We start from the raw sequence: 27,754 nt of genomic DNA on the forward strand, positions 1-27,754 counted from the left end.
TAAAAAGAAAATCAGTTACTATATTACTGGTCCAAAGGAACACAATCAAACAAATGTAGACTTCCACATGTGAGCTTTTTAGTCAAGCATCTTTTGAGAACATCTACTTTTCTCTGTCTTCATTGACATAGTAGATCAGAGGGCACCAGTTTTATAAAGTGTACAAAACTATTAAAATGCATATTCTTATGATTTTTGTAGTTTCTTTTCTGAGCCAAGAAATTTCAAAATGTTGTCTTTCTAGGAAAGAGGATTAAATTATCTGCTTGGTCTGTTTGGACTGAGTTTCCCAAGTGATAGATGTAAAGTAGTACCTTTCAGGCATTTGTGATTTGTTTTAGGTCAGCTTGAGGAGGGTTTTAAAATGCTAAGAGGATTTGGGGTTATTTTGTTTTGCTTTGTATGTTGAATGCCAACCTAATCACAGCTGGTTTTAAAAAAGCTAACCTAATCACCACTGGTTTAAGTAAAGTTAACAAGAGTCCCTCAGGAACAGACACTAGCTGTCTGTGTCTGCACTCATCTGCCAAAAATCTTACACATTTGATTCCCACTTGTATTCTGGTACGCCGTCCTTATGTCCAGCCCATGAATTATAGTGTACTGAAAACCTCATGAAGGCTTGGATTCGATTTGTCCTTAACTTCCATTTGTCTCATTTATTGGATGAGGGAATGAATGGACAAATCAGGAAGTCTCGCCTCATCATTCATTGACTGTCAATTCAGGAAGAAGCAGTTCTAGATGGGTAGATACTAAGTGTGATATCGTGAGCCCAGGTATCTTTCCTCTAATGCCACTTGCTGAATTGAAGCCATCATCAGGGTTTATGTACAAAATAAAGGGTTAGGTCCATCTAAATGTAATTTACTTTCCTCATGTAGTTAATTCCTTGTAAGTAGAAACTCTTGCCTTGGCAGGACAGTTGCACATAGCCTGAGTTCCAGACTCATCAGCTAAACTATGGGTGAAAGCTGTGTATACAGGGCTGTGGGGAACAGAAAACTCTCTGGTCCTTTGCCACCACTCCAGCCCAGGACCTCCTCAGCATCCATATTCCAACTGATCAGATTCAAGAGAGCATCCTCTCTGATCCTGCCTCCAGAAAGTCCTGTTTAGAGGACCACAAGCATCTTAAGAAAATGCAGATTCATCAGGATCCTTCAGGGCCACTATATCTGGAGTGGAAAAACATGTGATTTTAGAATGATCAGTCCATCTTCTGTCTCTGTCAATGTGATTCCAAAACAACCAGTAGAGAAGTGAAAAATTTATTTTCATGCAACTGGTTTGACTGTTTGTTGGAATTGACTATATTTGGTCTAAAGCTGACTGCTTTCTCATTGTATGAGCCAACATTCCCGAGAAGCATTTACATGAGCTGTGTCATCACAGCATGGGAATGGCTGAGCACTGTACCAAGGTCTATTTTCACTTGATTATATGTGTATTTATTATACAAAAATAGAGCAAAAATATGATTCTGCCAAGGACTCTCCTACATTATAGCATGAGAGTGAGCTAGAATTTCTTTAAGTTGAAAAGCTGCATGCTTGTTTTGTTTTCACAGCTGTCAGCCTTCTTTCTATTTAATTTTTCCCCCCAATTGATGTTATTCATTGTGGTTAATATTTAGGAGAATTTACTGGTAGCAAAATGTGCTTGTTGGCAACCCAAAAAGAGGAAGTCCTCTACTCTGTCAATCTGTGATGGATGAAATCGTTCAGATAAAATAAAAACTGACTGGGAAAATGGCCCCAAACACAGGCCAGGTTTCTTCGCATTTAAATGGATGTTTTCTTGGTCATAGGCTTCTACAAGGCCTGCTTTCATCCTGGAACAGAATTGTATATGCAGTCCTAAAATCTCTCACGAAAGGGCAGTCTTGACATGCTTCCAACTCCAGAAGTCTCATTGGGAATCATATTTTCCACTTCAAGCTACACAAAGCAAAATTTTCCAAACCTACCACCCCTTCACAGATTGTATATATATGCAGAAACAGTGATAGAAGAAACTTGATCCCCACTGTAGCAACTGAAAACCAGAAGATACTCCTCCAAGGCAAAGAATGTCCAGGTTATAGGAATGGAATGAAGCTGCTGAAGAAAATGGTCAATTATGGAATGTTCTGTGTGTAAGTATGTCCATTAATTAAGGAATGAACTGAAATTACTAATGGATTTCATAATGGCCACCAACCAGCTGCCAGTTGGCTGTAGCTTGGTGACAGATGGTAGTGACTGATCTGGACTAGATCTGACCTAGAGATAGTCTATCATTTATTAAATTGCAGTCCCAAATAAAATTCCCTGCATTGCAGCATTTCACCATTATGTCTCACAGTGAGATGCACTGATAGCATCCTTTATCTGCCATCCCTGGTGCAGACAGCAAACTATTCAAATGGCTTCCATGTAACACTCAGTAAAGAAAGTCCATAATACCTCTCAAGAGATGGAAGAAAAAAAATGCAGCTTGAAAGAGTGCCACTTGAGTGAGGCATAGGATAAATGAAAGCACAGCTCTGTGCTAATCTGGGTTGTTAGCCCCAAGCACTGAGATTTACCCCTCAATTTTTTTTTTTTTTTTAATCTAGAGGTTCTCATTTACACAGCAACTGACAGGTAGTGACTGTTTAGGTCCTGCTTTAACCCATCAACACATCCTTAGAGTGAAGAAAACTGCTGCAGACTGGCTCCAGAACCTATTTAGGACTCTTGCAGAAACAGTCACTCAAGTGGGTACATCAAAAGCTCCAGTTACTGTCACCAGACTCATTGTTGGAGTATTTGAAAAAATGAACCTTATCTGTGCTTTTGGTAGCTTGAATTCATAACGACTAGGAGAGGGGGATCCTATTGTTATAAATCCAGGTAGAATCTAAGAAGACCTAGAGAATATAGGTCTGTTTTAAAATCTTTTATGTAACACGTCATAGAGCTTCTTTTGTGTTGTCAAACACCATGTATTTGTTCTATTTCAAAAGTGATAGGTAAAAATGAGCTTTAATATAATACATATGCAGTCAGCAAGCAAAAATGTAACATAGGTAAATGTATTTGGTTACATTAAGGCTATGTTTTACGTGTTTCAAAGAAAGTAAATACTACTATTAACAAAGTTCATATTTAACCCATTACCCTAATTTTTATCTAAAGAAAACATCTTGTTTAGCTGGAAGGAGCCTGAGTAATAAATACTATAGTCTCTGCTTTTCACATGTGTCCACTGAAAGGCCCCAAATACCAGACAGGAATAAAGAGGGACCCCTCAAAGATTTGGACAAAAAGCCTACAGAGGCCTGATTGTGGATAAAATTTCTTTGTAGTCTCACACTGTACCCTAAAACTGTATTCAAGTTTTGCATTTGACGCTGCAGTATATCCGTTTCTCTATGGATTGAAAAAATAATATTTAACACTGCCCCACTATAAAAAATCAATACTTGGAGCAGTTGTGATATTTTTATCCTATATCTTTGTGAACCCCAGCCATATCCCCTTGACCCTCTGGATTTTTTTGTGCCAAACTCGGGCATTTACAATCCAATCCAAGTTGCTCAGTTATGAGAGAATACTCAGTTCCCAAGAATTTGTGACTTAACCACATCATATGACTAAAACCACATGCAATTAAGTGACTCGCCTAAGGTCACATACAGCAGGAGAGAGACTGGAATCTGGATTTATGACCAGCACACCAGCACTGCATGTGCCTTGTGTGCTAACTGAAGGCTGCCTCAGACGTTTTACTTGAGCTTGCATGTCCTTGCACTAGAACTCCCTGCCTTCCTATTTCAGCAGGTGACTATCTCTTGCCTTATCCTGCTCATCAGGTTTTCTTATTCATCCCAGTCCTCCCTCTCTGTTCACCTAATTTTCAACCTCATTCTGCTTGTGAGTTTTCTGTTGTAGGCTTTGCTAACTCTGCCCCACCTGGTTTTTCACTCTGCTGTTCTCAAGTCAGTGGCTGGTAGAGGTCCCAAACATCTCAAGACCCTCTGATGTATGGCTCTCTGGGGCTGACTCCAGCTGGTATGTAACCAAAGGGCCCAAAGAGGGAAGAACAAGGGGAACCAAAATCTCCCAAGGGAGATTAGAAATGGGGAAACTGACTGGATGTCAACATCAGACAGCTAGAGCAGCAGGAGAGTTCATGATGACCATTATGATGATGATCATCGCTGGTAGCTCAGTTGGTAAAGAATCTGCCTGCAATGCAGGAGGCCCCAGATCAATTCCTGGGTAGGGAAGATCCACTGGAGAAGGGATAGGCTACCCACTCCAGTATTCTTGGGCTTCCCTTGTGGCTCAGCTGGTAAAGAATCCACCTGCAATGAGGGAGACCTGGGTTCAATCCCTGGGTTGGGAATATCCCCTGCAGATGGGAAAGGCTACCCACTCCAGTATTCTGGCCTAGAGAATTCCATGGACTGTTTGTTTAGTCCATGGGGTCACAAAGAGTCGGACAAGACTGAGCAACTTTCACAATCATGATCATGATGATGGATAAAGCAAAGAGCATGGAATAGACTGGGAAATAGACCGGGATACAGACGACTGGAGAACAGAGAAGGGAAAGAATGATCAGACAACTTCAGGAAAAATAGCATGAGCAAAGGTCCACATGCCAGTGAGCAGAGTATAGCCAGTGCCCTAATGGAAACTCTGTGTGGTAGAAGGTAGAATGGGATGGGTTGGTGAGGGAAGGTGAGCTTAGAAGACTGGCAAGTGCCAGATCATGAATGGCTTTGTAAGTTACGTTAGGGAAATTGGACTTTATCCTAAGGGTGATGAAGGGATATTGAAAGCTTTAATTTAAATATGCAGTAGCATGATGAAATTTGCATTTTAGGAATGCTGCCTAGAAATTCTCCAGATCAACCATAAAAGCTGAAGGAATCATATTCAATCACCTTTTCAAAGTGGTCTCTTTGAAATCTGTTTTTTAAAAATTTACATTATATAGACTTTGAGAAGAAGGCTATAAATAAATATTTTTATAGTCTCTAATATTATAAGAACTTGTTCCCAGAGTTTGTGGCAATAGTGTGGACACTGGCTCAAATACAAGTATGTGGAATCCATTTCAATAAGTATTATTTAAAATATTCCAAGTTCTTTCACCAAAAAAAAAAAAAGCCACTGCAGAATCACTTAAAAATGTTTATGTATATACCTAAATCTCCAAATGGCTGATAGCAATTTTAAATGGAAGACCAAAAACTATACTATTATTACCCAGCCAGAAAGTCTAGCAGTTCATTTATCAGAGAAAAAAAACGTGTATAAATGCTTGACAGATGAAGGCTATAGCCATAATGTTATGACTTTATTTGAATTACATTATATAGACAAAGCATGCCGACCCATCGGCCTCAAGTTACTGCTCTGTTACCTATGGTAACAGTTAGATATTTTCCTCATTACTTAATAATACCAGATCACAAATAAGTATCATAACATGAAAAACAGATGTTAAAATGTGACACTTGAGGTCAGGTTACACTGAATACTTGTTAATTTTTAAGTGCCTGGTTACTTCCCAAGAATTTTTGTTTCTCAAATTTTTCACAAGATTTTGTTGGATTTGGTTGCAGGGGTTAGAGTCTTAATACATCCATAAGACAGAAATAGGAACTTGACTTGCTATTAATCAAAGCAGCAATAAAACAGGGAGAAACTAGTTTTTATGCTAGAATACTCACTACTTTGCACACAATACGATTTTATACAAATGACCACAGTCAAGGGCATAGTTTATATTTTTATTTCAATAATTTTCATTTGCATTCTTCCCTAGTATTTCAAATAATTTTTAAAATCTAGTAAAGACATGACTCTCATTTTATATACAAAATAACTTTTCATTATTGTACAGATTATATTTTTCTAATTAAAATAAATAAATAAAAAAGAGAAAAATAGAACTCTCATTATGGCATCAAACTCAGTAACCCCCTCAAATATCACTCTAGTTTTAGGTTTTTTTCTCTGTGTGTATATAAATACACTTTTTTTCTTGGAGAAATGGAATCAAAACAGTGAAGATCTTTCTATGCTGATTAATCTTCATCTTCAGCATCATTTTTAATGACTAAAACAGTGCCCTGGTGTAGATACGCTATAGTTTGTTTACCTAATCACTGATTTGTGAACACTTAAACCATTCTAGTGTTTTGGTTTTATAAATATTATGGCAACTAACAAATATGTAGCTTAATCTTTCTACACATTCTTGATTATTTCCTCAGCATAAATTCCAAGAAGTAAAATCTGTGGGTCAAAAGGATGCATGTTTTAAAATCTTTGGTACATAACTACAATATTGCAGCCAGAAATATTGTACTAAGTTATCTTCCCATTAGAGGTGAGTAGATGACATTTTTCTGTCATGTTGTTTTTATTTAGCTTTCTACAATACTTTGTTGATTCCAAGAGGTACATTTTTACATCTTTAAAAATAAGTCACATTTTACCATACTTGTTATTTTTATTTTTCCTTTCTAGTGATACTTATAGTGCTGCATCATATTATCAATGTCTTAAGTGCCACAAAATTTCATATTTGCCTTTATATGTGTGACTATGATTAATAGATACAGTTTTTATATAATCTAATAGTGTCTTCTTTAGCTGCCATACTCATGATTTCTCTAATTTATGTAGCAGTCACCTATGTTTCCTATTATTATATTTTGCATTTAAATCTTTAATAAACTTGCAAATTACTTTTTCACAAATGAATTAGCCAATTTTGCTAATATTAACTAAATCATTTTTGCTCATATATCACTGAGCTTATTCTGACTGTTAATAATTCCTATTATTTTAGTCTTTCAAACACAAGAACCACTTAAGAGATTGTCATTGGTTGATTAATGAAATTTATAGAAACAATTTGTAGAAGTTGCTCTAGGTTAAGGTTTTGAAGTCACAGGTTAGGGCTTCTGGAGGGATTCTGGTTTGAGTGGTGAAAAACCAATCTGCCATCTTGCCTCCCTGACTTATCACTGCTTCAGACATTAATATTATGTAATATTATATTACATAATATATAATAGGACCCAGCAAACTGAGAACTAGTGTTCCTCCTTGTTGGTGTCCATTCTTCTGGCCCATCGGAATCAGGGAGAGGGGCATACTGTGCCAGGCTGGAAAGTCTCTACTTTCAGTCCTCAACAAAACTCTGCATCAGTGTATTGAGCGCCCACCAGGGCAACATGCTGAAGTCAGAACACACCCCTCACCCCACTCAGCAGGTGCATTCACAAGTTCATCTTTTATAATGCCTGTATCCAAGCAGGGCACTCAATGAGCAGCTGCCCTTGATGAGCAGCTGTTCTATGCCTCACACTAATGACACACTAGGTAATGCCTCACACTAGGTAGATGGGTCTGCAAATGTTTCTGCCCTCAGAGAACCAGCCAGCAAAGTGCTATAAAATCCAACCCTTAGTTTACTAATGTATTATGGGAGAATGATAGGAGAACGAAGGAGTAAACAGTGGTCCAGGAGGAAGGGGGAAGGATGGAAAAACCACATGAAGAAGTATCAGAAGAATCAGAGAAATCTGAAGATGTGGAGGTGGGGGTATGAGAGCTGGGAACAGCTTAATATGTAGATATGTATCAACGGGCTGTTTGGTTGGGGGAACTGCAAGCAGACCTGTGGGCTTGGGCACTGAAATGACAGTGAGGGTTAGAGTTAGGGTTGTCTGGGGAAACTGAGAAAGAATCATAAAGAAGATATAGTGAAGAGGTAAAGTGAGGACCTGACAACTGATTGAATACCTAGAGGAAGGGACGTGGAGAAGTCTGGGCAGATTATCCATTTGGTAGCTTGTATGTTTGAGAACATGCTTGTACCTATCCACTGAGATAGAAAACACAGGAGGAAGAGCAAAGGTAAATTTGGTTTTAGACATGTTGCGTTTGAGCTGCTGTAAGTGGATATATCCTAGTATCTATGTCCAGCTCACAGTTGGGTATCTAGAGCTCAGGACAGAGTCAATCACATCCAGCTGTAAATTACTTTATCTCACCTACTTGCCTAGTGAGAACACCCTCAAGAAATGAGAATTGAGCTTTCAAAACAAAAACAAAAAATGACCTACTTTATAGGACTACAGTGAGAGTTTATTTATTTACTTATTTATTGCCACATCACGCAACACGTGGGATCTTAATTCCCCAACCAGGATTAGAACCTGAACTCCCTACATTAAAAGCATAGAGTCTTCACCACTGGGCTGCTAAGGAAGTCCCATGAATTGAGCTTTTTTGTGTCTTTGTTTTGTGAGAAATAAGGAGAGTTCATGGGTGGGGTGGACATTGGGTTCCCAAAAGGCAGGAGTGGGGATGTCAGAAAATACGAGAAGGGGCTTTAAGAAGGCAGCAAAAGTAGGTCAAAGGTTCTTTGCAACTGTGTAAATTAGGTCATAGATGCAAAATTTCCCCATCTCACCCCTCATATCATCACCTCTGTTGTATTTGCCGCAGTGGCCATAAACTACTCATTCTCTGCTGTACAACTGAAATGAATAAATGCTCAAGAACGACCTATCTGTACTAGGTTAGTCTGTTTGAAAAACAAAAGAGAGCTTTAAAAAAATACTGTTTCAATAGTATTAAAAGTGTGATTTTCATAATCCAAGTCATACCCCTGCAATTCTTTTTTGAGACAATCTCAGCTCCTGACAGGTAGAAGGAGGAGCCATCTTCACAGCTCAGTAGGTGTAGAGACTTTGATTTGTGACCCGATTTCTGGAATATGATATAACTCCTGTGTGAATTTGATCTTTTCTCCCATTAAACCAGAGTCAGAAGTAACACTATCCAGGGTGGGAGTTTCGATTGATAAATTGCCTTCATGAAAGGAGGAAAGGATGGATGGGAGCTGTGCAAGTATTAAGTATTTCACATATATATTATTTTTATAGATTATCCTGCGTAGTCTGACTTGTAAACATTCAAAGAGTTCCTAGCTTCCTCCAGGGTGCTACCATCAGCTTTAAACAGGTCCGGACTTAAATTTGATTCTGAGAACAAGTGTTGTGTTAATATCACTTAATTGATAACAGCCAGTGTGAAACCTATTATTTAAGACCTATACATTATTAAATAGTTTCATTAAATAATGGAGAAGAACTTTAAAAAGAAAAACAAAGGAAACCCACACAGGCACATGGTTTTCATTTGGGGAGTCAGGGCTGGAGAGGCTCAGCTCTGAGGTCGACTTCATGGCTTTGGGCAAAACTGGGAGATTAAACAGAAATTACAGCAGAACCATGGTGCTCAGTTTTTAGAAACACTTAACTCACTATATGACAAATCTCAGGAAATCATTTGACTCTTTGGAGTAGGAGGAGAGTGAGTAGTTGTATTTCTTTTTTGTTTTGTTTTCAATAATCAATGTTAGCTAAATAGAATCACTATGGAAAGTGAAATAAAGTTTAAAATAGTTTTTAGTTTAATAACTTAGGATAGTTTTCTACTGGCAAAAGGGAGGTAGATGCCAAATTACACCCCCTTACGTGGTCAAAATGCCTCCCTCCCAAAAAAGGAAAGAGACTATGAAGGAAAATACAAACCTTGACGTGAGAGGGCTGAGAGAGAGGGAGGGGTTGAAGGAATAAGTATTCGCAAGAATAATTCAAACAGTTCTGTACTCAATTGATACTTCCCATGAAAAGATTCAAACTGACCACCTTTGGATACCTAACTCCAGAGCAGGAGTCACACGTGCTACAGGATATTAAAACAAAATGTCTTCCACCTCTGTCCGGGTTTGGGCCAAACAAAGGTTAAACACAAAATAACAGGTTGCTGTGGTTCTACCACCTTTGCAGAACTTGCAGGGAAGTAGCAAAAACTGGCTTTGCAACTCTTAACTCAATATCCACCTATGAAATGGCAAATGATCGCATTTATTATAGTAACACTGTCTGATCATGTAAAAATCTTCTTTCCCTCAAGCTTAATACAGAAGCTTAAATAAGACAACTAAGAGAAGAGGAAAGGTTTATCATACCTCCTGGGTTCAGAGGCTGGGACTAAGGAAATACTAACAGGTGAGGCACTGTCTGAGCTAAGGGACCTTAGGTCTGATTTTCTGGGTGGGAGACTCTCAGAGTAAATTTATAAAAGCACATCAGGAGAGGGTAGCTTTGTGTATAATGGGTTAGAGTATAGAGCACGTGGGCTTTCCTGCCTCTTACTAGCTGTGTAATCAAGTCTTATAATCTCCTCTCTTCTCATAGTGCTTTTATGAGAGGTAAAGGAGATAATGTGTGCAAAGTGTCAATAAGCACAAGGGAGATTTAGCTATTTTTTAAATAAATTAATGAAAAAATCATTAAAAAAAGAGTGTAGCTTTGAGCTGTCTCCAAGTCCAGAAGGTCTACACCAGATCACCCAACACCAGTCAAGTGAGGCTTTTTCTGTCCTACTCTCTCCTTGGGTTCTCCTGGCAGGAATAAGGGTCAAGGGATAAAAGACAGGTGACAAATTGCAACTGAAGCCAGCCATGTATCCCTCTTCTGTCCTCCACCCCAGCAGACTTCTGGATTTTTTTTTTTTCAATGATTTTTTTTTTTTTTGGTCACACGGCATGTGGGATCTTAGTTCCCCCACCAGGGATTAAAACAGCGTTCCTTGAATCCCTGCACTGGTAGTGTAGCATCCTCGGCTGGACCACCAGGGAAGTCCCACTAGCAGACTTCTGAATCATAGTGGGCCAGGGCTTGGAAAATATAGGAGCTGTCACTTTAAAAAAAGTTCAGAGATTTTATGATTCCACTGTAATTGACATAGGAATTGCAATTTTAGATGAATCTGTGACGAAAAGTGATATGAGAGACTTTTGTTATCATATCACTGGAAAAAGGTGATGGGATCTTCCCAAGATCCAGTGGCAGGAAAACCTAAGGATTTAAAGAAAAAGATGTGATGTCTGCTCTTAAGTTTAACTCTAGGGAAATGTGAAGCCTGCAAACGCCAACCACTCTACTGGGGATCTGCCTTCTCAGGTCGGACACTCCATCATGTGAATGAGGCACATCTGGAGAGTGAATGTTGAAATTCTGATTCAGTGAAAAACATGAGCAGAAGTGTTCTGGTTTCCAAATAATGGGGATGTAGAACTTGGTGAGGGGGTTGAATAGACTAAGAGGAATGGGCACGGGGATGTTCAATACAGACTTGCAAACTGGTGGCTCAATTATAAGATTCACAACAAAAATCCTGATTTTGAGATTGTACCGTAAACACATACACACTGAGTTTGAGTTACCCCTAGAAGAGGAGGTTCACCCACCCACCCTTGTTCACCACAGAGGGCTCCAGTGTGAGCTTCCTCCACCCTTCCACCTTCCCTGACCAGTGGTCCCTGACTGGCCCTCCTCGGTGCCTGATACTGCTGTACTCTGAGTTAGAAGTGTCACCGAACTTGTTACATGGTGATCCTAACTTGAGTGACATCAACCAACCCATGCAACCACAAGCTACTTCCTGTTTCTTTCTGGACTCCCTCTCACTAGCAGGAACTCATCTAAAACCTTGAGGGCTGCATTCCATCCTCCGAACATAGAGAAGCTATAGGCAAAGCTTAAATTTATTTTAGGTGGCATCTTTGCCAATAAAAATTCTTAAAGGAAATGTTCTTAAATTAAGATCCCAGGGGAAAAGAGAATCAAATGATGATAAAACCCCTGATAAGGACTAGGGCTGAATTTTCAATAAATTGGTGATGATTGTCTAGTTTCTTCACTCAAATAAAAGGATCTGGCTTTAGCATGTTTTTTTCCCCTGGACTAGGCCTAAATATGACTAGAAAGTTTTTCTTATCTCTTTGTCTTCAAGCATGATTTTAGAAATCTCTCCTAATCTCTCTCTCCATTTCTCTCTACGTGTCTCTATCTCTCTCTCACACACACACACAGAGGCACATCCCTAAAACCATCCTTCTTATGGAGATCTATAGAAAGGAAGATGGTGGAGGAATGGGGTAGAAGAAAACCTACAAGGATAAGGACTCTGGAATAAAACATTAAAGCCTCATCCCCTTCAGTGCCTCTTACTCATCTATTAATATAAAATAGAGTCTGGGACTTTTATCTTACTCTTTCTATAAACTGTGAGATGGATCATAAGTAATTTGTTCTTAAGATCTGTAGAAGAAAAATTTTCTAATAACTTATTTCTATGTAAATAAACAAAAGCAAATTTAAGATTACCTATGTAGCAACGTATTCCATTTGGCATTCTACCACACTTTCTGGAATAAGAAATAGGTGGCCCACCTTACAGCTAACACTTAGAGAGTGTTTTATAACCCAGGGAAAGTTGGGAGTTTTAGTGAGAAGTAAAATTTTGAAGATAGGAACAAATATCTAAAAATTCTTTTATAGAAAGTTTGCTGAACATGGCATAGTGGATGTATACCCCTATACCCCTGCCCCTTCTTCCAGAAAATTTCAGTAAAGACTTCCAGTCCTTTTTGAAGTAAGATTTGTGTTTCTTTCATCTGAGGATGATTTCAAGGAAATCTTCAATATGATACATTCTCAAAGCTGTTCCCTCATCCTTGACTCGCATCAGCAAAACCTAGGAACTTCTAAAAATAAAGCTTTGAGCCCCACCTCAGATCTGTAAGAAATTCTGGGAATGAAGTCCAGCAATATGTATGTTAAGTAGCCTTTCAAGTGATTTCAATGTATGCTGACATTGAAAACTATTATGGTAACCTATAGCAATTTGCCATTATGGAGGAACCATCTGTAGTAGAAGCTGTTGGTGTCCACCATACAGAGCTGCTTGACCAGCCAGTGCACCCATCCTTTGACTCCTTTGAGTAATAAAGCTGAGGGTTTACCCCTGTGACCTTTTCCAGGGACCTATTAGTGACTGACAGAATGAGGAGAGATGGCTGGAAAACCATCCACCCCCCACCTCCACCCCACCCCATGTTGAGGCCAGTTTTGTTATATTTCATGAAACAGTTCCCTGCTTCTTGTTGTTGTGTGGATATTGTGAAGATCCGGGAAGATTTACCAAGACCAAGTTCTATTCTCTAAACCCACAATGTAAGGAATAATTTATTTCCATATCATTTTATTCAAAGTATATAAATATTATTAAGCAATTTCATGAAAAAAGACATTTGATATCATCTATGGTAAAAACTAAAAATTTCTACTTCAGTTTTTGCTTCTAATAAAATCTACTCTTTGCTAAACTTCTGCTGTCAGTAAGTTTTTAAGGGCATGGAAAAAAGATTTCACTTACAATTTATAACCCAGCAAGTTTTAACATAGGAAGTCAATTCTTTCGAAAGGAACAAAAACCCACCAGAGCTTACTTAGAAACAATATTTAAGGCTTACATCCATGGAGATTTCTAATACTTCTTTTCTAAGTGGAATTCAATTTTCCCATTTGTAAGTATCCTGGTGTTGGTGGTTGCAGAGTATGTGCCTGTGGTCAGGTGGTTTAGGGAAAATGAGAAGAATAAAGGTGCTGGTTTTAAAATTAAACCTGAATCTCTCACATGCCTTAAGGATTGCGTCCAAAAAGAAATTGCTTTCCTTGGGACCAAAGGTACTATCTCACCATTCAAATGCAAAGCGCCAGAAGTTTATTTATACCTTCTCCATGATTTGTTTCCCAGATTTAGCTTTCTACAAGCACTTCCTTCAGGAAAACACACACTTTTCCTTTCTTGAAGTCCAATTTCCTGTAGGAGTGCCTCTTTAGGAAATGAACATCACAGCATCATTCCTGGATTTTATAGTTACAACTCAGAAGCAAAACACTCCTATGCACATAAACAAAACACCTCCCAAAACAAAATGAGGATGAAGCAGAGAAGAAAGTAAAGAAATTCTCTTCTTTTCCCAAATTGCCTCTCTCTCTCTCTTTTTTTTTATTAAGAGGATCTATTGCAGTAGTTTCATAGCTTATGCTGGGGTTTCAGATCTATACCCTTCATTTATTTTTTTCAACTGCATGTCTTTTTATTACATCCACTTTTACAAATTGGAGTATAATTGCTTTACAATACTGTGCTAGTTTCTGCTGTACAACAGTGTGAATCAGCTACATGTATACATATATACCCTCCCTCTTGAGCCTCCCTCCCACCCCCACCCCCATTACAGCCCTCTAGGTCATCAAAGAGCACCGAACTGAGCTCCCTGCGCCATACAGCAGGTTCCCACTAGCCATCTATTTTCCACATGGTGTTGTTTAAATGTCGGTGCCGCTCTCTCAATTCATCCCACCCTCCCCTTCCCTCGCTGTGTCCATATGCCCATTCTCTAGGTCTCTTTATTTCTGACCTGGAAATAGGTTCACCTGTACCTTTTTTCTAGATTCTATATAAATGTATTAATATATGATATCTTTCTCTTTCTGACTTACTTCACTGTATACTTCTCATTTAAGGCAGATTTTTCCTTTAGTGTGAGATATAGATTCATGTAATCTGAGTTAGTATTAGAGGTTTAAAGAACCTCTACCTTGAGCAATTATAGGATACCTAGGGCTACCCCTGGGACAAATGCTGGTGTGTTCCAAGGTGAAGATGGACAATAAGGGTGAATAGTTTCCTAGTTGTCAGAGTTGTGCAAAAACCCACAATCTTTGTAAGGACTTCTTTAAGGAATAGGACTGCTCATCTGACCCAAATGGGGCTGTAAACACAAAAGGGAGAAGAGGGGGCAGGAGGGTTACACAGTCTAGCTTTCCGAACATAAAGCTTTCATACAAAGCTATCTTGTATACCCTTGACAATATTGTGGTTTCCTCCAAATTAAGCTTAGCAAGGTCCCAAGAGACAGCTGCCCACTGGAGGTAGGCAGCTTTAGAGCAAGGCTAATTTTTTTGTAAGCCAGAGTAGTCTCTATTGCTCAGTCATGTCTGACTCTTTGTGACCCCATGGTCTGTAGCCCACAATGCTCCTCTGTTGATGGAATTTTCCAGGCAAGAATATTGCAGTGGGTTGCCTTTGTCTACTCCAGGGGATCCTCCTGACCCAGGGATGGAACCCACATCCCTTGCATCTCTGGCATTTCCTGCATTAGCAGGCAGATTCTTTACCACTGTGCCACCTGGAAAGCTGCTGAATGGATACTGCTACTAATAGAAGAAGCTACTGCCATGAGAAAGAACATCATCCAGGGAGGAAAGAACATGTTTCTGCTTTTAATTGTCATAGACTGAATGCTTGTGTTCTTCCAGATTCATACATCAAAATCTAATTGCCAAGGGAATGGTGTTTAAAAGTGGGGCCTTTGGAAGATGATTAGCTCATGAGGGCAGAGACCTCAGGAATGGGATTAGTGCCTTTATAAAAGAGACCCTAGAGAGTTCCCTCTCCCCTTTTGCTCTTTGAGGACATGGTGGAACCATGGTAATCTATGAACCAAGAAGTGGACCCTCACCACACACTGAATCTCTGGGTACCTTGATCTTGGACTTCCTAGCTTTCAGAACAATGAGAAATAATTTCTGTTATTTATAAGATACCCAGTTCATATTTTTGTTACAGCAGCCTAAATGGACTAAGACATTGATCATCAACTTCAAACTCAAATCTTACAATGACCATATTTCCCTCAATTCTAAGATTCTATTACACTGACCTTTTAAGAGGGAATAAGAAACGACATCATGATCAAAGACAATACTGATATATATAAATAAAAATATATGTCATAAATAAAGGAAATGTTATATTATTAGAAATGATAATGATCACAAAAATACTAGACTACGTTGAGGTCCTCCTAAGCTATATAGTTAAAAGCAATGAAAGAAAAAATAAACAAATAGGACTACATCAAACTAAAAAACTTCTGCACATAAAGGGAACCATCAACAAAATGAAAAGGCAACTTATACAATGGGAGAAAATATTTGCAAATCATGTATCTGATAAGAGGTTAACAACCAAAAGTATATAAAGAGTCCATATAACTCAATAGCAAAACAGAATTTAGTTAAAAGACAAGCACAAGATCTGAATAGATAATTTTTCAAAGAAGACATACAGATGGCCAACAGGCACTTGAAAAGATGCTCAACATCACTAATCACCAGGGAAACGCAAATCAAAACCACAGTAAGATATCACTTCATACCTCTTAAAATAGCTATTATCAAAAAGATAAGAAATAACAAGTGTTGGCAAGGATGTGGAGAAAAGGAAACCCTTGTACACTGTTGGTGAGAATGTAAATTGGTGCAGCCATTATGGAAAACAGTATGAAAGTTCCTTAAAATTTTAAAAATAGAACTACCATATGATCCAGCAATTTCACTTCTGGGCATTTATCCAAAGAAAATGAAAGCTAACTTGAAAAGATCTGTGCGCCCCCAAGTTTGTTGTAGCATTATTTACAATAGCCAAGACATGGAAACAACCTAAGTGTCCACTGATGGATAAATGGATAAAGAAATTGTGGTATATATGTACAATGGAATATATGGAATACTGTGTTAATCACTCAGTCGTGTCTGACTCTTTGCAACCCCATGGACAGTAGCCTGCCAGACTCCTCTGTCCATGGAATTCTCCAGGCAAGAATACTGGAGTGGGTTGCCATTTCCTCCTCCAGGGAATCTTCCTGACCCAAGGATTGAACCTGGGTCTTCTGCATTGCAGTCAGATTCTTTACCATCTGAGCCACTAGGGAAGCACCAATGGAATATTATTTAGCCATAAAAAAGGAAATTCTTCCATTCGTGACAAAATGGGTGGACTTTGAGGATACTATGCTAAGTGCAAGAAGTCAGACAAGACAAATACCATAAGACCTCTCTAACATGTGGAATCTTAAAAACCAAACAAAAACAAGCTCATAGGTACAGAGAACAGACTGGTGGTTGCTAGAGGTGGTGGTGGGCTGGGAAGAATGGGTGAAGGGAGTCAAAAGTTATAAAATAAATAAGTCATGGGGATGTGATATACAACATGGTGACTATAGCTAACTGTATTGCATATTTGGCAGTTGCTAAGAGAGTAAATCTTAAAAGCTTTCATCATAGTGAATGCTAGTCGCTCAGTCATGTCCAGCTTTTTGCATTCCCATGGATTGTAGCCTACCAGGCTCCCCTGTCCATGGGATTGTCCAGGCAAGAACAGTGGAATGGGTTGCCATTACCTTCTCTAGGGGATCTCTTCCTGACTCAGAGATTGAAACTGAGTCTTCCACATTGCAGGCAGATTCTTTAGCATCTGAGCCACCAGGGCAGATGTTAATGAGACTTACAATGGTGATCATCTCACGATATATACAATTATCAAATCATTATGATGTATACCTAAAACTAACACAATGTTCTATGTCATTTACATTCAATAAAAAAGAGAATAAGATGAATTACATGTAAATAAATAAAATTTATTGCATCAATTAATCTTCATAATTATAACCCTGAAGCAGATACAATTTTTCTCATTTTACAGATGAGAAAGCTGAGGCTGAAGAAAAATTAAGGATATTAAAAAAGTGATGAAACTATGAGTTTTGTGACTCCGAACTCATGATCACTCCCTTCTGAGTTTCTGAGACGTGCTGCCCTGAAAAGGAGGTACCAGTAGGTGCAGGAGGTAGTCCCAGCCCTCCAGACTGCCCCAAAGGGACTTACAGATAAATTTAAGGAGATAGAAGGCACTAATTTCACAACAGTACAGTTAAGTGGTCCAAGACCCTGATGTAAGCTCTGTTATTTCCGATGGCATAAAAATCAAATCCCACTTCTGCCATGATCCAAATTTTAGGAGATAAGGCAGTAAATTAGAAGAACAACTGCCCCAACCTCTGAAAGATCTGGCATTTGTCATTGTGCAGTGCTAAAATGTAAGGGCGAAATTTCTAATTAGTGTCAAATGATGATTTGGTTAAACTAAATCGTTCTGAGAAAATTAGAAATTAGAAAATAGATTTCCTACTTCTCAATAACATCAAAATACATTCCAGATGAAGCAAAACATTTTGAATAAAAACAAAAGCATAAAAAGATTTGTAAGATGGAACAGTTCTGTATCTTGATTGCAGAGATTGCTACATGAATCTACATATGTGATAAATGGCATGGAATTATGCATACATGCTGTTCCACTTCCTAATTCTGATAGTGAGCTATAATTATGTAAAATGTAACCATTAGGGGAAGCTGGATAATGGGTGCACAGGACTGCTCTATACTATTTTTGAAACTTCCTGTGAAACTCTAATTATCTCAAAATAAAAATTAAAAGTAAACATAAAAGATATAGAATAAGGTAAACTTGAGTAGCTAAACTTCATGTGGGCAAGGATGAATTCATTTTGAATTCATAAATTTAGCCATGTAAAAGCTGGAAATTTCTGAATGTCCAAAAATTCAAACTTGAAAGGCAAATATTCAGATATGTTCTCCATAATTGACAAATGAAGGTTTAAAAGTATCAACTTAATATCATCTATATAGTAGCTAAAAGTGTGGGCTTTGGAGCCAGACTGCTTTGGTTAAAATCATTACTCTATCACTTGATAGCTGTGTGACTTTAGGAAAGTTACCTTCACTGAGCATTAACTTCTGAAATAGATATAATCCTAGTGTCATCCTCCATGAGATGTTGCTGAGGGTTAAATGAGTTCAGTTCAGTTCAATCGCTCAGTCGTGTCCAACTCTTTGCGACCCCATGAATCACAGCACACCAGGCCTCCCTGTCCATCACCAACTCCCGGAGTTTACCCAAACTCATGTCCATCAAGTCGGTGATGCCATCCAGCCATCTCATCCTCTGTCGTCCCCTTCTCCTCCTGCCCTCAATCATTCCCAGGATCAGGGGCTTTTCCAATGAGTCAGCTCTTCACATCAGGTGGCCAAAGTATTGGAGTTTCAGCCTCAACATCAGTCCTTCCAATGAACACCCAGGACTGATCTCCTTTAGGATGGACTGGTTGGATCTTCTTGCAGTCCAAGGGACTCTCAAGAGTCTTCTCCAACACCACAGTTAAAAAGCATCAATTCTTCGGCGCTCAGCTTTCTTCACCGTCCAGCTCTCACATCCATACATGACTACTGGAAAAACCATAGCCTTGACTAGACAGACCTTTGTTGGCAAAGTAATGTCTCTGATTTTTAATATGCTATCTAAGTTGGTCATAACTTTCCTTCCAAGGACTAAGTGTTTTTTAATTTCTTGACTGCAACCACCATCTGCAGTGATTTTGGAGCCCAGAAAAATAAAATCAGCCACTGTTTCCACTGTCTGCCCATCTATTTCCCATGAAGTGATGGGACCAGATGCCATGATCTTAGCTTTCTGAATGTTGAGCTATAAGCCAACTTTTTCGCTCTCCTCTTTCACTTTCATCAAGAGTCTTTTTAGTTCCTCTTCACTTTCTGCCGTAAGGGTGGTGTCATCTGCATATCTGAGGTTATTGATATTTCTCCTGGCAATCTTGATTCCAGCTTGTGCTTCTTCAGCCCAGCGTTTCTCAGGATGTACTCTGCATATAAGTTAAATAAGCAGGGTGACAATATACAGCCTTGATGTACTCCTTTTCCTATTTGGAACCAGTTAAATGAGTTAATACAATATAAAGTCCTCAGGACAGTATCTGGAACACAGTAACACATGAAGTACTAGCTGATTTAGTTGTTGTTATAATGGTTACAATTCAAAACAAAAGAAAAAAAAAAAGATAAATCCTTCTTTTAGATAAATCCTTCTTTTAAGCTCTCTGCTATTTAGGATCTGGCTGGGTAAACTCATTCTGAATAAGCGCGGAAGTATTGTCCTGATATAATGATATCTTCATGCTGAGTCAGACCTGGACATTTATCATGAGAGCTGATGATCTGTTAAGTGACCTTGTGGTTGCCTGATAGCTGGAAACTTTTTCTCTTCAGTGTGTCTTCCTATGTGGTTATACATCCACTTCTCTTTCAGTGCTGTGCTTATAGTCCACTGTAATTAAGTATCATAACAGGATAATTGTAAGAGGCCCCTTGTATCAATAACCAGTGTTATCAACTGCATATTCCCAAACATTACCTCTGTTAACCCTCACAGTGTCCTTGTCAATAGATACTATTATCACCATTTAGAGAAAAAATGGTACTCAGAGAAGGCACTGACTTGCCCAAGATCACACAGCCAGCAAGTAGTAACACTTAATCTCAAAACCAGTTCCTCTTGGGAATTCCATGGTGGTCTGGTGGTTAGGATTCTGCACTTTAACTGCCAAGGGCCAGGGTTCAATCCCTGGTGGGAGAACTAAGCCATGCAGCATGGCCAAAAACAAAACAAGCAAGCAAGCAAACAAACATAAACCAGTTCTTCGGCATCAAAAGCCTGAAAGTTTCCAGAGTTGGTGGAAACCCCTCTAGTCCACTTTGTAAACATTGTATCTAAACAAAGATGATTCATAAGGATCTACAGGGCCCGCATTTTTCTAGCATGGGCTTTTAGACAACCTGTTGACTTATGATAGGTTTTACTTTTTTCTTCTTGATTCTTGTCAGTGCTCCAGAAAGTAGTACATGCTATACAAGTCTTGTCTGGACAAGTCAGCTGCTCCTCTACTTGGGTCACACTCTATGTGGGAACACACGTTGTTCTCTATGCCCTTAAGATGTTTTAGAGTTCTGTCTCCCCAGATAGACTGGAGGTTCAGAGAATACAGGGACCATGTGTTGACATTATCTGATATCTCCTCAAAACCATTAGTACCATCACCTATAACTGCAGATCATTGGCCCTCAAATCTGGAACAATGCTTGAAAAAGACGATCAATGTTTCTGTTTGAGAAGCTCTTGAGTATATGAATGACCACCTGGGATTATGATTATAGAAGTCTGAGTATCAGTTAGCCTAATACCAAGAAAGAGGAAAAGTATTTGCTTCATTGCCAGCTCTTGGAGTCAAGAACAAAAGTTTCATAAAATCACTCATTAGTGTTACCTTGAGCAAGTGGATAAACTTTACTGGCTCTCTTTTTCTATAACATAAAATGAATCTATCAATTTTTAGGAAATCTATAAAAGGGTACCACCACTCTTTCCAATCGCCAAAGAAATTTGAGTATCTGTACAGAGAAAGGGAGAAGAGGGCTCAAAAAACACCTTCTGAGGGAATGCTATGGACCAATGGAGAACTTCACCTGTGCTGAGCTCTTCAGGGCAAAAAGAAAGCATGATTGGCCCCAGATAGCTAGATGCATATGAAAGAAATGATTTCATCAAGCCCAGACACTAGCATCTTCCCATACATAGAAGATTGTTAAATCTCTTCATGTGAGATAGATTTAGTTTTCTCTTAATTAACAATAATCTTTTAATATTCAGATTACCTGCTCCTTGTTTCGGACTTGTATATAGCCTGGTTCCTCCCCTACCTCCTTGGAGTCAGCTCTCTCCGGGTCACCTGAGATGCTGTCTCCCGGCTCGAGTCCTAATCAGTTCAGTTCAGTCGCTCAGTCGTGTCCGACTCTCTGCGACCCCATGAATTGCAGCACGCCAGGCCTCTCTGTCCATCACCAACTCCCAGAGTCTACCCAAACCCATGTTCATCGAGTCGGTGATGCCATCCAACCATCTCATCCTCTGTCGTCCCCTTCTCCTCCCGCCCCCAATCCTACCCAGCATTAGGGTCTTTTCCAATGAGTCAACCCTTCGCATGAGGTGGCCAAAGTATTGGAGCTTCAGCTTCAACATCAGACCTTCCAATGAACACCCAGGATTGATCTCTTTTAGGATGGATTGATTGGATCTCCTTGCAGTCCAAGAAACTCTCAAGAGTCTTCACCAACACCACAGTTCAAAAGCATCAATTCTGCGGCGCTCAGCTTTCTTCACCGTCCAACTCTCACATCCATACATGACCACTGGAAAAACCATAGTCTTGACTAGACGGACTTTTGTTGGCAAAGTAATGTCTCTGCTTTTAAACATGCTATCTAGGTTGGCCATAACCTTCCTTCCAAGTAGTAAGCGTCTTTTAATTTCATGGCTGCAGTCACCATCAGCACTGATTCTGGATTCCAAAAAAGTAAAGTCTGACACTGTTTCCACTGTTTCCCCATCTATTTCCCATGGAGTGATGGGACCAGATGCCATGATCTTAGTTTTCTGAACGTTGAGCTTTAAGCCAACTTTTTCATTCTCCTCTTTCACCTTCATCAAGAGGCTCTTTAGTTCTTCTTCACTTTCTGCCATAAGAGTGGTGTCATCCGCATATCTGAGGTTATTGATATTTCTCCCGACAATCTTGATTCCAGCTTGTGTTTCTTCCAGCCCAGTGTTTCTCATGATGTACTCTGCATATAAGTTAAATAAGCAGGGTGACAATATACAGCCTTGACGCACTCCTTTTCCTATTTGGAACCAGTCTGTTGTTCCATGTCCAGTTCTAACTGTTGCTTCCTGACCAGCATACAGGTTTCTCAAGAGACAGGTCAGATGGTCTGGTATTCCCATCTCTTTCAGAATTTTCCACAGTTTATTGTGATCCACACAGTCAAAGGCTTTGGCATAGTCAATAAAGCAGAAATAGATGTTTTTCTGGAACTCTCTTGCTTTTTCGATGATCCAGCGGATATTGGCAATTTGATCTCTGGTTCCTCTGCCTTTTCTAAAACCAGCTTGAACATCTGGAAGTTCACGGTTCACGTATTGCTGAAGCCTGGCTTGGAGAATTTTGAGCATTACTTTACTAGCATGTGAGATGAGTGTAATTGTGCGGTAGTTTGAGCATTCTTTGGCATTGCCTTTCTTTGGGATTGGAACGAAGACTGACCTCTTCCAGTCCTGTGGCCACTGCTGAGTTTTCCAAATTTGCTGGCATATCGAGTGCAGCACTTTCACAGCATCACCTTTGAGGATTTGAAATAGCTCAACTGGAATTCCATCACCTCCACTAGCTTTGTTCGTAGTGATGCTTTCTAAGGCCCACTTGACTTCACATTCCAAGATGTCTGGCTCTAGGTGAGTGATCACACCATGGTGATTATCTGGGTCGTGAAGATCTTTTTTGTACAGTTCTTCTGTGTATTCTTGCCACCTCTTCTTAATATCTTCTGCTTCTGTTAGGTCCATACCATTTCTGTCCTTTATCGAGCCTATCTTTGCATGAAATGTTCCCTTGGTATCTCTAATTTTCTTGAAGAGGTCTCTAGTCTTTCCCAATCTGTTGTTTTCCTCTATTTGTTTGCACTGATCGCTGAGGAAGGCTTTCTTATCTCTCCTTGCTATTCTTTGGAACTCTGCATTCAGATGAGAATATCTTTCCTTTTCTCCTTTGCTTTTCGCTTCTCTTCTCTTCCCAGCTATCTGTAAGGCCTCCTCAGACAGCCATTTTGCTTTTTTGCATTTCTTTTCCATGGGGATTTTCTTGATCCTTGTCTCCTGTACAATGTCACGAACCTCTGTCCATAGTTCATCAGGCATTCTGTCTATCAAGTCTAGTCCCTTAAATCTATTTGTCACTTCCATTGTATACTCATAAGGGATTTGATCTAGGTCATACCTGAATGGTCTAGTGGTTTTCCCTACTTTCTTCAATTTAAGTCTGAATTTGGCAATAAGCAGTTCATGATCTGAGCCACAGTCTGCTCCCGGTCTTGTTTTTGCTGACTGTATAGAGCTTCTCCATCTTTGGCTGCAAAGAATATAATCAATTTGATTTCGGTGTTGACCATCTGGTGATGTCCACGTGTAGAGTCTTCTCTTGTGTTGTTGGAATAGGGTGTTTGCTATTACCAGTGCGTTCTCGTGGCAAAACTCTATTAGCCTTTGCCCTGCTTCATTCTGTACTCCAAGGCCAAACCTGCCTGTTACGCCAGGTGTTTCTTGACTTCCTACTTTTGCATTCCAGTCCCCTATAATGAAAAGGACATCTTTTTTTGGGTGTTAGTTCTAGAAGGTCTTGTAGGTCTTCATAGAATCGTTCAACTTCAGCTTCTTTGGCGTTACTGGTTGGGGCATAGACTTGGATTACCGTGATATTGAACGGTTTGCCTTGGAAGCGAACAGAGATCATTCTGTCGTTTTTGAGATTGCATCCTAATATTGCCACCAAATAAAACCAACTCTCAACTTGTAGATTGTGTATATTTGTTGTTGTTGTTGTTGACACTTGGGATAAAAAAGTGGGGACAGGAGTGGTAGAATGGTTATGTGCACAGACCAGAACCAATCTTTAGTCAAAATCTTCTTGCACAGCATGTGGGCTGATTTAAGAGTAGCATGGTTTTTGACTGTAAAAAGATTCCATGTTTGGCTCTGGTTTATAAGTGAGTGCTCCACAGGATGAGAAAGCATCCCAGAAAAATGCACTTCAGGGATCCTTCATCCAGCTAGCAATCCCTCACTGGCACTCACAGGGTATTAATAAGAACACCTTACCCCACAGTTCTGTCAATCCTGAAAGCATGGAGCAGACTCAATTTGATAAATTACTATGAAACTGAAAGTAGCTTTACAGTAGGTTGACCCTTAAAGCAGAAAGTTAAAATGAGGTGGACTCAGTGCCTTTAAAATACACATAAATCTACTGTACCAATCCCACATGCTCCATACAATACTGCTGCTCACACAGGGGAGGAAAAGGTAGATGAATGCCCAGTGACCAAGAAGCTGAGAAGGTAATTTGAGGCTCTTAGAGGTAATGAATAATGATTTCACTTGGTTTTCTTGACTTTGATGTTTTTACAGAAAAGGTTGTGGGAAAACGTATTTTCCACTGGATTATTTTCCTTCTCTGAAACAGTGCCAAGTTTCCTTCACATTAGAAAAAAATATCTCAACAGAATGAAAGGTTAGAAATTTGATTTTAAATTTCTCCTAACTTGTTCTAACAGTCTGCCTGCCCATCCAGTACAAAGAGTAGGATGAAAAAGAGACCTGTGTGGTCACTGACAAGTATCTCTTTATCACCACCTAGGCAATCAGAGGAAGACCTGGCTGCCTTTACATTGCCCTGAGTCCTGCAGAGTCCTAAGGCTTTTGGAGGTGGTAATACTTTGGCCACCTGATGCGAAGAACTGACTCATTTGAAAAGACCCTGATGCTGGGAAAGATTGAAGGCGGGAGAAGGGGATGACAGAGGAGGAGATGGTTGGATGGCATATTCGACTCAATGGACATTAGTTTGAGTGAACTCCGGGAGTTGGTGATGGACATGGAGGCCTGGCGTGCTGCAGTCTATGGTGTCGCAAAGCATCAGACATGACTGACCGACTGAACTGAACTGAGGGTTATCTGGGGAGACTAGTCCTTGGCTGTGTTTACAGAAAGGGCTGATGACAGAGAGAGTGGCATCCTGTGATAATGTAACCCAAGTGGATCTCACGATAATTTTTGCTTTTCTTCTTCACGTCTACTGCTTTACCTTGGCAAGCTTGTGTCAGTTAACGGTCAGAACCATGGCCCAGAGGTATACAAGGGGCTCTGAACCTGAGGCTGACTGAGGTCAGCCTGAGGTTAGGTCTCCCACTAACTCACTGTTTAGTTTCAGGCTACACATAAACTCTTCTACAAGTCAGTTTTCTCTGCTGCAAGGTAGGGGGAAGCTCCCACTTACTTCCTTCAGAGTAAATAAGCTTGCTTACTCAACAGAGCTTCTCAGTGGAGATTTAACAAATTGAGGTGGCAGAGCATGTTACACGTTTAGAATTGCTCTGAAGCCTCACAACAGTTGAAAATAAACAGCCACTAAATGCAGTTTATGACATTAAATGTGTTAGAAAAGAAATCTGAAAATTCACCTTCTACCACTGCTGTAATAGCTTGTGGACTTTGAACAGTTCTCTTGATTGCTATGTATTTCTCTATTTCCCTAAACAAATTCTGTAACTTTTCCAGATGATCATCACAAGCAGCAGGTAGCAGCTCCTCTCTGAAAAGTGAGTGTTAGTCTGAGGGGCAGCCTGCCTGCCTGGCTGAAGCAGCTTGCACCCTCAGGCAGCCCGGCACTGTGCACGGTCGCCCACACCTCTGAACCCTGGAGTGAGCAGTGGGTGAGCTCAGCTTTTAGAAGTGGCTGGAGTCGTTGAGATAGGGGTGTTCTGCCACACTGACTTCCTAGGACAAATTCAGCCAAAGCCACATTAAAAGGTGGTTGCTTAATGTTAGCAGGACTTTTCAGGAGGTAGCAAATGAGGGTGCGTGGGCGGGGGAGTGGGCAACTGTGTCACAAAAGTGAAGAAGCCAAACGAATGTTTCCTGTCCTTACAGTGAAAAAAAAAAAAAAAAAACCCCTCCAAGGGAAGCAGAATCTGGCCTCAGAAGCCTGGGGCTTTCCTGAAGAAACTATAAAAGAAAAGAATGATAAAAACAACCATGCTTTTAGCAGGACTGCTACCAATCAAACCAAAGAGGAGGAAGAGGTTTCCCCAAAATCCCAACCCTTACTTACAATTTTTAGACTGGGTCTGCTACCGGAAGCTCTTCAAAAGGAATGTGAGGTTTGGTTTGGTATCTGGGATGCTTCTTTTCTTTAATAAGTGACTAGAGTGGTATCTGGTCTTAGGCTCCCACTACAGATCCATTTAAGAAGCTCCATAAGAATCAATGACTTCTTTTTGCATCACGCACCTCCTAGAGAGTCTAATGAAATGTCCTGCCTACTCAGCAAGTCTCCCTTGCTATCTGAATCGAGGAAAAGGTGACTTCCCCGCCAGTCCAGTAGTTAAGATTCTTCACTTTCAATGCAGGCGGTATGAGTCCAATCCCTGTCAGGGAACTAAGATACCACATGTCACATGGCCAAAAAAGGGAAGAATTGAGGAAAAGAATTGATTCAAAGAGGGGCTATAACTTAGACATAAAACCATAAATATAGGCAATGAATACATTTCTTTCATTTGATATCCAGAACCAGGGGAAGTCCTGGAGAATTTCCTCTGAGATCTGTCCATTTTCAGTCACAACAAAAATACGAATAATTGATTTGAAGCAGAACAACTGGAAAACTGTTCAGAATACTCAGACAGAGTGATCCGCTTATTTCCTTCTGCACTGCAACTTACTCAAACACTAGTTTGTTGGGAAGGTTTCCTGTGATGAATACCCTGATTATATTCAATGCTTAGTTTCCCATTTTAAGATCACTTAACTCCTACAAGATTCCATTCAAGTAAGGCTGGAAAAAACCCATCGGTTAAGAAAAAGTCAAGTTCTCTTGAATGCTTTAAGATCCTCCAGCCCTCGAATGCGACTAGATATGTGAGTGCAGGCCCACTTAGCTAATATACGTACACTGTGTAAGTTAAAATGCAGCGTGAAAAGCAGTCTTTCAAGAGGTTCCAAGCACCGTCAGAGTCCCAGGAATTGTATTTGATTCACAGAATTTAGAGTCATCCACTCACCGTGTCATCTTCTTCCTCGTCCTTATTCCACTCTTCCCTGTGAATCAAGAGATACATGCAGCTGCCTACAGCAGTCACAAAGATTTTTCTAATAAAGCAAATCCCAGCAAAAAAGAAAGAAACTCAGGAAGGCTCTCAGAATTTAGTGGTTCATGGGATAAATCAAATAGCCTGGGTTCCAATTCTGATTCTGCTAAACAATGAAGAGCATGTAGTTCAGTTCAGTTAAGTTAGATTCAGTCGCTCAGTCGTGTCTGAGTCTTTGTGATCCCATGGACTGCAGCATGCCAGGCCTCCCGTCCATCACCAACTCCTGATGTTTACTCAAACTCATATCCATTGAGTCAGTGATGCCATCCAACCATCTCATCCTCTTTTGTCCCCTTC

At 39.8% G+C, this 27,754-nt stretch overlaps 1 protein-coding gene across 6 annotated transcripts in view; it reads right to left on the bottom strand.

The window, feature by feature from the left end:
* SUGCT (succinyl-CoA:glutarate-CoA transferase) overlaps positions 1-27,754 on the bottom strand; it is a 714,763-nt gene that overhangs the window by 139,474 nt on the left and 547,535 nt on the right. The window contains exon 15 of one of the 6 annotated variants that reach the window (XR_014067757.1): positions 27,367-27,404. The exons of the other annotated variants lie outside the window; for them this stretch is intronic. The gene's annotated coding sequence lies outside the window, so the exon portion shown is untranslated. Of the gene's footprint in view, positions 1-27,366; positions 27,405-27,754 lie in introns of those variants that run through there. 6 annotated transcript variants of the gene reach the window in all.

This window comes from Giraffa tippelskirchi, chromosome 10, assembly GCF_054371585.1.
Source record: "Giraffa tippelskirchi isolate mGirTip1 chromosome 10, T2T-mGirTip1v1.2.pri, whole genome shotgun sequence".
NCBI lineage: Eukaryota > Metazoa > Chordata > Mammalia > Artiodactyla > Giraffidae > Giraffa > Giraffa tippelskirchi.